This window comes from Ahaetulla prasina, chromosome 4 (genome assembly GCF_028640845.1).
Source record: "Ahaetulla prasina isolate Xishuangbanna chromosome 4, ASM2864084v1, whole genome shotgun sequence".
NCBI classification, from domain to species: domain Eukaryota; kingdom Metazoa; phylum Chordata; class Lepidosauria; order Squamata; family Colubridae; genus Ahaetulla; species Ahaetulla prasina.
This window is the reverse complement of record NC_080542.1, coordinates 45,981,053-45,991,495: the sequence shown is the minus strand read 5'-3', so window position 1 is coordinate 45,991,495 and position 10,443 is coordinate 45,981,053.

Below are 10,443 nucleotides of genomic sequence, written 5' to 3'. Positions count from 1 at the left end.
TTTCCAGTGAAGACAGTATATTAGAAGAATCAGAATTAATCCTTCTATCTTCATCAGAACTGATGAAGCTTCTTGGATGAGAAGCAAAATGTCCTCTTTCTTAAAGAAAAACACTGAAAAAGCATCTTTGAGATCACTGTGACTGAGAATCTCAAGAGACATTCAATACATTAGAAGAGGGGTCCTCAAGCTATGGCCCAAACCGGATATGGCCGTAAGCCATTAATCCGCCCATGCTCCCCACCAGCTCCCACCCTTTGGCCAAGTGCAGGACCTATTTCACAGACAAAAGCCAGGAAAAGCTCCAGGCCCAGACAAGATAACTCCTTCTTGCTTAAAAGTCTGTGCTGACCAATTGGCCCCCATCTTCACCCATATTTTCAATAAATCACTAGAGATGTGCTATGTTCCTTCTTGCTTCAAACGCTCTACCATCATCCCAGTGCCGAAGAAGCCCACCATCAAGGAACTAAATGACTACAGACCAGTTGCTCTAACATCTGTAGTCATGAAAACCTTTGAAAGGCTAGTGCTTTCCTACCTGAAAACCATCACGAATCCACTTTTAGACCCCTTGCAATTTGCATACCGAGCAAATAGATCAACAGATGATGCTGTTAATATGGCTCTGCCTACAACATCTTGAGTCTCCAAAGACCTATGCAAGGGTCCTTTTTGTAGACTTTAGTTCAGCATTCAATACCATCATTCCAGACATTCTTCTAACTAAGCTAAACCAGCTACAGGTACCGGAACAGACTTGTAAGTGGATCACAAGCTTCCTAACAAACAGGAAGCAGCAGGTGAAGCTAAGCAAGATCACATCAAATACCTGTACAATTAGCACAGGGACCCCCAAGGCTGTGTGCTCTCCCCACTTCTCTTCTCTCTGTATACCAATGACTGCATCTCCAATGATCCATTTGTTAAGCTACTGAAGTTCGCAGATGACACAACAGTGATTGGTCTCATTCGAGACAATGACGAATCCGCATATAGACGAGAGGTCGAACGACTAGCCTTGTGGTGCAACCAAAACAATCTGGAACTGAACACACTCAAAACCGTAGAAATGGTGGTAGACTTTAGGAAAACCCTTCCATACTTCCACCTCTCACAATACTTGACAACACAGTATCAACAGTAGAAACCTTCAAATTTCTGGGTTCTATCATATCGCAAGATCTCAAATTCCCACCATCCAGCACCAGTTCAGGAGTTCCTTCCCTCCCAGGGACAGAGAGAGAGAGAGAGAGAAGAGAGAGAGAGAGAAGAAAGAATGAGAGAGAGAGACAGAGAGAGAGATAGAGAAAGGAAGAGAGAGAGAGAGAGAGAGACAAAAGACATAGAGTGACAGAGAGAAAAAGATAGAGAGAAACAGAGAGGGAAATAGAGAGAGAGACAGAGACAGAGAGACAGAGACAAAGAGAGAGAGAGAGAAAGAATGAGAGAGATAGACAAGGAGAGGGAAAGAGAGAGAGAGAGACAAAAGACATAGAGTGACAGAGAAAAAGATAGAGAGAAACAGAGAGGGAAATAGAGAGAGAGAAGAGATAGAGAAAGGAAGAGAGACTTGTTTGTTGTAAGCTCCTTGGGGCTGAGAAGAATTGCTGCAAAGCTGAGTTTCCTGAAGTGGACCACTAGACTCCTAAAAAACTTAAGAAATGATCTAGTAAAAAGAAAAGTCAACCAAAAGAGCAACATGCAAACAAAGGAAATAAAACACCCCCAGGAGCAAAACAAATTAAAGTTTAATTTGTGTATTGTTTAATAGACTGTTAAATTGACCACGCCCACCCAGTCACATGACCACCTGGCCATGCCCACCCAGCCAGTCTGGCCCCCCAGTAACTATGCTACTTTAAATGATACTTGCAATCTGCTTCATATTCCCAAAGGGACGGGGGAATCAACATGTCAGTATATTTTTACATATCAAAAAATATTTTTTCCTAGACAAGTAAGCACATGTTTAAATAGAAATATTAGCTGTCTAGGTAAAAATGAAAAACATTCAGCATAATGATTTCCTTTTATGATGGCATGTTCAGTTAATATAAACACCACAAATTAATACCAATTTACTCAACAAAACAATATCATCATTCTGAAAAATATATTAAATAATAATCAGGCTACGTATCATTAATGTGGCTTGTTCACATAGCATATATTTTTGATTTTGATTTAACATTGTACAGATTAATCTATTGTGTGGAATATTTCAGAAACCAAGACTAAAAAACCATATTTAGAGTGATTGTGGACATGATAAGCTAAAATATAGTTGGCTAATTTGTGCTATAAAACCCAGACAAAAATATTTGTTTTTGGATTAGTGTCTGTATTTATATACAGTAACCAGCAACAGGTTTTTACATTTGTATTAAAACAATCAAAATATCCATATAAGTATTTAATTCTAGTTGTAATCTACATTATTTTGTATATCCTCCTAGGAACTCATCTTAAGGCACAGGGTTTTCCTCTTTCATTTTGAAAATGAAAATGTTGTCAAGCATCTGAATGTAAATCATGTGACCATGGAGATGCTGGACTGGTCGGAAATATGAAAAATCATCATAAGTCACTTTTTTCAATTCTGTTGTAACTTTGAATGGTTACTAAATGAAGTGTTGTAAGTCAAGGGCTACCTCTAGTATCATTCTGTTTATGCAGCCTAGGCACAAATGTCTTATCTAATTTCAGACGTGTCAAAATCAAACTTTTCTAAAAGTACCTCCTTATCCAAGGGAAATTTACATTCAAAATTGCAGACAATCTATCTTTTCTTTGTTATCTATTATTAAAAGCAAAAATTAAAATGGCTTACTTATACTTACTCCTTTCGAACCTTGGGCTTCTTGTTATTATTATATGTCCAATTACCTGATCCTATTCCTTTCCTGTTGGCCTATAAAACACATCATCCCCAACAAGTACAGCCAATTGTATGCTAGTTGTGGAAGAAACGTCCATCTGGGTTTAGTTCCAAGTGGGGAAAAAGACACTGGAAACATGGAGACTGCTTGGAAAGATGGTTTAATGGTGGACAGGAACACATGGTTTGAGTTCCTGAGCAGAAAAGGGCCGAGATGCTGAGAGTCCCTGGGTTTTATATCCTCTCTGGCTTTGAACTTCCTGGGGCACAGGAAAGTATCCTGATTGGTTGCTGTCAGAGGTCATAGCTAGTCTTGCTGGCTGATGTAATCTCCCCAGATGCCATGTGGGGAATTTCAGTTGCTAGATGGGTCCTATTCTGTTGCAGATGATGGTCTATTGACAAAGGTGGGGGGATTGGGTTTCTGCCTCCAGTCCATTGACAAAGGACTGGAGTGGGGTGAGGCAGGAAGGTGGGAGCTGCTTTGTCTTGAAACATGTTTCTCCATTTCTCATCCAGGAAATATATTCTGCCTTTTTAATTGTTGAATCCACCTGGGTTCAGTTCCAAGTGGGGGAAAAACACTGGAAACATGGAGACTGCTTGGAAAGATGGTTTAATGGTGGACAGGAACACATGGTTTGAGTTCCTGAGCAGAAAAGGGCCGAGATGCTGAGAGTCCCTGGGTTTTATATCCTCTCTGGCTTTGAACTTCCTGGGGCACAGGAAAGTATCCTGATTGGTTGTTGTCAGAGGTCATAGCTAGTCTTGCTGGCTGATGTAATCTCCCCAGATGCCATGTGGGGAATTTCAGTTGCTAGATGGGTCCTATTCTGTTGCAGATGATGGTCTATTGACAAAGGTGGGGGGATTGGGTTTCTGCCTCCAGTCCATTGACAAAGGACTGGAGTGGGGGGTGAGGCAGGAAGGTGGGAGCTGCTTTGTCTTGAAACATGTTTCTCCATTTCTCATCCAGGGAAATATATTCTGCCTTTTTAATTGTTGGAATCCACCTGGGTTCAGTTCCAAGTGGGGGAAAAAAGTACTGGAAACATGGAGACTGCTTGAAAAAATGGTTTAATGGCAGACAGGTTCACATGGTTTGAGTTCCTGAACAGAAAAAGGCCGAGATACTGAGCGTGCCTTGGTTTTATGCTTTCTCTGAGCTTTGAACTTCCTGGGGCAAAGGAAGAGTATCCCGATTGGTTGTCAGACCCCAGGGGGTGGGGGTCTTAGCTAGCCTTGCTGGCTGATGTAATCTTCCCAGGTGCCATGTGGTGAGTTTGTTGCTAGATGGGTCCTATTGTGTTGCAGATGATGACCCATTGACAAAGGTGGGGAGAATAAGTTTCTGCTTCTGGCCCATTGACAAAGGTGGGGGAAGGCAGGAAGCTGCAGGGAGCTCCTTTGTCCTTAAAACATGTTTCTCCATTTCTCATCCAGGGAAATATAATATTCTGCCTTTTTTAATATTTCCTAAAATATTTCATTCTTCTAGGAAAGGTGTGGGTGTTAACTTCCTGCATAATATTTCCTAAAATATTTTATTCTTCTAGGAGAGGGGTGGGTGCTAGCTTCCTACATTAGTATGAGGGGAATTGATGAGAATGCTATCTCAAGACAACTGGATGCGTCACCTGATTTAGAAGTTACAGTAGTTTTCTAATATTGATAGCACTTGGGAGGAGAAGTGACAAATAGATCTCCTGAAGTTTATTCTTAGTAAATTTGCTTATAGTGTGCTGAATTTGTGATTGCACAAAGCTTGCCTGGACTTGCCTTTAAATAATGAACCCTGCAATAAATTGCACGCTGTAACATGCCCAGTGAAATAATTAACTATTGTATTTCACTGGGATTATTCATTGACCATTAGAAAGGGAGGTGAGCATTTAGCGTGAATAAAATTATAGTGTGTAGGTTGAATTTTTTTCTCAAAGCAGGGCAGCATGAGTGAAGTGATTTTGAAACATTATGTAGTGTTTACACCTTTCCTTTTTCATTTTAAAGATTATAATGAAGTTTTGAATGTACTTCTGTTGATTGTATTCACATGACCTATTAAACCAGTTTAGCCCAGTCTGTTTTCCAAACTTGGCCCCTATGTTAGTTTATAATGTCTTTCAAACAGCATGCACACTAAATTGTTTTGCCAAATTTTATTTTATTAACCTGTATAAATCACAGACATGCTAATAGGGTAAGCAATTACATTTTCACTTTCAGGGTGAACTCAACTAGGAACTTTAGATCTGAAACCACTCACAGGGTCATTGCATTACATCTAAGTTTATTTAATAAATAAAAGCCCAATTGCTATGTTCATGTAACAGCTAAACCAAATAAGACATACTCCTGATTTAAATATTAAGAAAACTAGATTCCGATGCCTGACAGCTTATTACAATTACAGAATCCCAAAGTCATGTGATGCCCTTTTTTGTCCTTCTGACAAGCAAAGTCAAAGGATGATTAACATTAATTAATTAAACATTAACATGTTGGTGTTAATGTTTAATTAATTAATTAATTAAATTATGTTTAATTAATGTTAAATGTTGATGTTAACATTTATTTAATGTTAATTAATTAATTTAATTAATTAATTAATTAATTATTTAATTAATAATTTATTTATTATTATTTATTGAAACGGAGATGAGCATCGCCTCCTAGAGTCGGCAACGACTAGCACGTATATGCGAGGGGAACCTTTACCTTTTAATTTAACAACAGCAGCAAGTCACTTAACAAATGTGGCAAGAAAAGTCTTAAAATGGAGCAAAACTCATGTAACAAATTTCTCATTTAACAACATAAATTCTGGGCTTGATTGTGGTCATATGTCAAGGAAATAGAGAATGTTTGAGGAGGAATTCAAACCAATTCTTTAGTTCATCTTCTGATCAGAGAATCAGAATGCCTATGGTCTTTTGGGTGCACTTTAAGGTTTTGGTTACTACCTTTAAAGCGCTCCATGGCTTGGGGCCTGGGTACTTACGGGACCGCCTACTGTTATCCCATGCCTCCCACCGACCCGTACGCTCACACAGAGAGGGACTTCTCAGGGTGCCGTCCGCCAAGCAATGCCGGCTGGTGGCCCCCAGGGGAAGATCCTTCTCTGTGGGGGCTCCTACCCTCTGGAACCAACTTTCCCCTGGTTTGCGCCAAATACCTGATCTTCGGACCTTTCGCCGCGAGTTGAAAACGTATTTATTTACTCACGCGGGGCTGGCCTAAGTTTTTTGTTAGATTTTTTTTTTTTTAAATTTTAAAAATTTCTAGATGAATTTTAATGGGTTTTTTAGATTTTAAATGTTTTTAAATTTTTGGCCAATTGTATAATAAGTTTTTTAATTCTGTTTTTAATTGTATATTGTTTTGTTCTTATTTTGGCTGTAAACCGCCGAGTCCTTCAGGAGAAGGGCGGTATAGAAATCTAATAAATAATAATAAATAATAATAATAAAATAATAATAATAGGTCTGTCTGTTTTCTCAATCACAGTACCCACTGCCCCCATTAAGATGTGGGGAAACTACTTGCTTTTGTAGACCAAGTTTCCAATCAATTTAGACATTAAAAAAAACCCTAATTTAGAAAAACACAAATCTTTCCCCTTTATTAAGGTGACTTCATGAAATTGATTTTTTCTTAGTATGCTCTGATTGCTTTGTAGGAATTTAGCACCCACCCCCCTCCTAGAAGAATGAAATATTCTAGGAAATATTTTAAAAAGCAGAATATTATACCTTCCTGGATGAGAAATGGAGAAACATATTTTAAAGACAAAGGAGCTCCCTGCAACTTCCTGACTCCCCCCCCCCACCTTTGTCAATGGGCCATTAAAAGCCTCAGCTAAGCTCACTCATTCTCCCCACCTTTGTCAATGGGCAATTAAGGCTTCAACCAAGCTCACTCAATCCCCCCATGATTTGCAACACAATACAACTGAAACTCACCACATGGCAAGGCTCAAGCAAGCTTGAGAGACAGCCAGCAAGGCTAGCTAAGACCCCACCCCTGGGAGTCTGACAACCAATCAGGATACTCTTCCTGTGCCCCAGAAAGGTCAAAGCTCAGAAAAGCATAAAGCCAGGGAGCACACAGGATCTCAGCCCTTTTCTGTTCAGGAACTCAAGCCATGTGATCCTGACCACCATTAAACCATCTTTCCAAGCAGCCTCCATGTTTCCAGTGTCTTTGTCCCCACTTGGAACTGAACCCAGATGGATATTTCTCCCAACAATTGGCACCCAGATGGGACTCCAAGCTAACCTAACCAATGGACCTGGCCCAGGTAAGCCTCCTTGCTAGCAGCAGACCCATTGAGTCTGTGGGTAAGTTTTCCTGGACCTTGGCCATTTGGAACTAGGTTTTAAAGGGGTTTTGAGTTTGAGCTCAAAGACTGCTTGGAAAGAAGGTGAGTACCTCTAAATTTTAATTTTAAGCATGGAAAAGCATGGGAAATATGTGTATGCCTGCATGTGTGTGAATGAGAGAGCCCTGCTCCCAATCACAGCTGGATCTTGCATCCTCTGTGCATTTCCTAACCGCAGAAAGACCAAAAGTCTGGAGAGCATGGGGGTTTTGCCAGAGCACAGGACCTTCTGTTAGGGAAGGAAGAAGTGTGTGTGGGATTCCACCTGAGGAAACAGTCTGATTCCACCTCTTTGAGCAACCTCTAGCCGCACCTCTGCCTACTGCTAGCTCCACCGAGCCGTGACCGGTAGGATAGAGAAAGCAAGGGGGGGAAGCCAAACGTGGAACTTTGTGTTTATTAGGAACGGAAGCCGAGCGAGAGGAAAGTAAGTGTGAATGAAGCAATTAAGAGAGTAAAAAAGGAGAAAAGGAGAAAAAAAAAGGAAGCAGGAAATCTGCTTGGGGCCCTGGATGCCCGGAGGCTGCCAGTACTGCCTGGTATGCTAAAAAGGAAGCAGGAAGCAGTGTTGAAGAGGTGCTCGTACCTACTGGCAGGGCAGTAGGTCCTCTGGGATCACCTTTTTTGATCCAAAACGGAAGCTCCCTTAACAGGAAGGTGCTCATACTTCGACAGAAGGGAGTCGAAGTCCTTCCCAGAACCTTTTTTTTCTGAAAACTGTAGGAGGATCCACCCGGCTAAGCCAAAGTGAAAAATAAAACCTCACATCGGAGAGGGAAACATGGGAAGCAGTAGCTCGAGGGTGGAGGGAAATCCCCTGGAAAACCTGCTGGGGGCCTGGAGTGCCCGGAGGCTGCCAGTTTTACCTGGTATGCGGAAAAAGAAATTGAGGAAATTGTGTAATAAAGATGAGAATAGGAAACAAATTTGGCTAAATAAAGGTACTTAAAAGAAAAGGGAAATATATAAATAGGAATGTTTGGGTTTTTGTTTTGTTTGTTTGTTTGTTTGTCTCTTTCTCTGTCTTCTATGGAACCACGTGGTCTGTCTGTTAAGATTTGTGCCTTCCCTAATTTAACTGAGATTTATGGCGGGAATGATCAGTGTGTGTGTAAATCTCAGAGTTTTGTTTTTCTCTTTGTCCTCCTTGTTTTTTATGTGTGTATGTCTGTCTTTGTGGGCCCTTGAGGTAATTGTAACTGTAAAATGTATCTGATCTCTAGAGACAAGAATTTTAAATTGTTAGGGAAAAAGAAAAACAAAAGGTTGAAACAATGAAAATGGGGAAGAGAGAGAGAAAAAAAAAAGGAAAGAGCCTTTTTCCTGTCTTTGTCCGGCCAACAAAATAGTAAAAAGGACTTTTCATCCTATTTCTGTTTTTTTTTCTCCTCTCTATCTTAAAGTAACAACTCAAGTTTATAAGGAAACATTTTAAGTTCACTTACAAGAGAAGTTTATGAGGAAACGTTTTAAGTTCACTTACAAGAGAAAAAAAAATTCAGTCTTGCATTTACTGTGTATTTAAATGATTTTACCTGTTCATCCTCTTCCTGAAGTATGTGAAGTTTTTTCTTTCTCATCAGTTGTGTCTCCATTTTGTTGAAACTGCATTACCTTTTAGTAACTGCAATATTGATGTGTTGTTTCTTTTCAAACTCTGCCTGCAAGATATCTACCCCCCCCCCAACTTTTTAATCCTGTTACAATGCCTTTCCTGAGAAGATTACCCACAAAAGTGGGGAGGAGATCCTGTTCTAATGTCTTTCAGCCCTGAAAAGATGACTCTGCAACTGTGGAAGCAGAGCACATGGTTCCAGATGCTGCCCCCAGAGGAGACCTTCCATTTGTTGGAGTCAGGAATTGAGTTTGAATCCAGCCCCCACTGAAAGTCATCATAGCAACCAGATTGGAGCAGACCTTTCCAAACCTGACTGACCAACAAGCATGCCACCCAAAAGATATGAAAGAAAGGACCCTGATATGTACAAGTAAAGACTAAAAGACTCTTTTCAATTCCCAGAAGACAACTGGAAAGACTATGGGGAAGGGTGGAAATTCATTGTAAGGTTTTCTGTCTTGTCTCATTTACATTGTAATCAGTCTAAAGTACTCATGTAAGGATTGTATTTGAGTGGCTACCACAGCAAGTTCTGAACACGTTAGATTTTTGTCTGGTGGGAGGGAAATATGTCCAAAATGTTTGTATTGCCTGTATTGTAAAAGTAGCTGCATACACAGGCACACACAGAGAGACACACCATTCAGAATTAGTCTATTCCCTTCACTTACCTCCACACAATACTTTTAGGTTGATTTTTGCTCTGTGGCACTAAAAGCCCAAGGAGTCAGATCTCCCTGCTAATTCCATGGGGGAGGGGCATTCCCCTCAGGCAATTCCTCTCTTGAAGAGATAGCAGAAAAAGTGATATCCAAAACCCAAGCCCTGACTATGACTCACAAATGATGCTGCCCAGTTGCCCAGTAAAGCAAGATATGTTGCACTGGTGGTCTCATGAGTAGAAGTCCCAGGGCTCATTGTGTGTAATTTTTTAAAAGAAGAAAGGAAAAGCCTGGATTGCACACTGATTAACCTCAATTTGGACTGGAAAAAAAATCTTGGATAAAGTAAGAGCTAGGGCAGGTTTAGTAACCAACCCTTGGAAATGGGCAGCCTGTAATTTAAAGGAAAACCATGGCTGTGAAACTTTTGGGATGTGTGCTTGCTTGACCTGACTGGAAGCTCTCAGAAAGTGATATCTAACAGCTGAAATTAATTGGCATAGAAAATTGGATACTGTAAAATTCTTACCAGAACTTTTCCCCTGGCTGCTAGACCTTCATGGTTGAAAGCTTTTGGGAGCCACTGAAGGAATCTTTTTCTGTTGTCTCTATCAATGGCTTCCTTTGCATCAGGAAAATTAAAAGCACCCACTGATTTGATCAATTTTAATTTTTTAAGAGCATGTTTCAAAACTCACGTTTTGAAAAAAAAAAAAAAAGTAGGGATTGTAGGAATTTAGCACCCACCCCCCTCCTAGAAGAATGAAATATTCTAGGAAATATTTTAAAAAGCAGAATATTATACCTTCCTGGATGAGAAATGGAGAAACATATTTTAAAGACAAAGGAGCTCCTGCAACTTCCTGACTCCCCCACCTTTGTCAATGGGCCATTAAAAGCC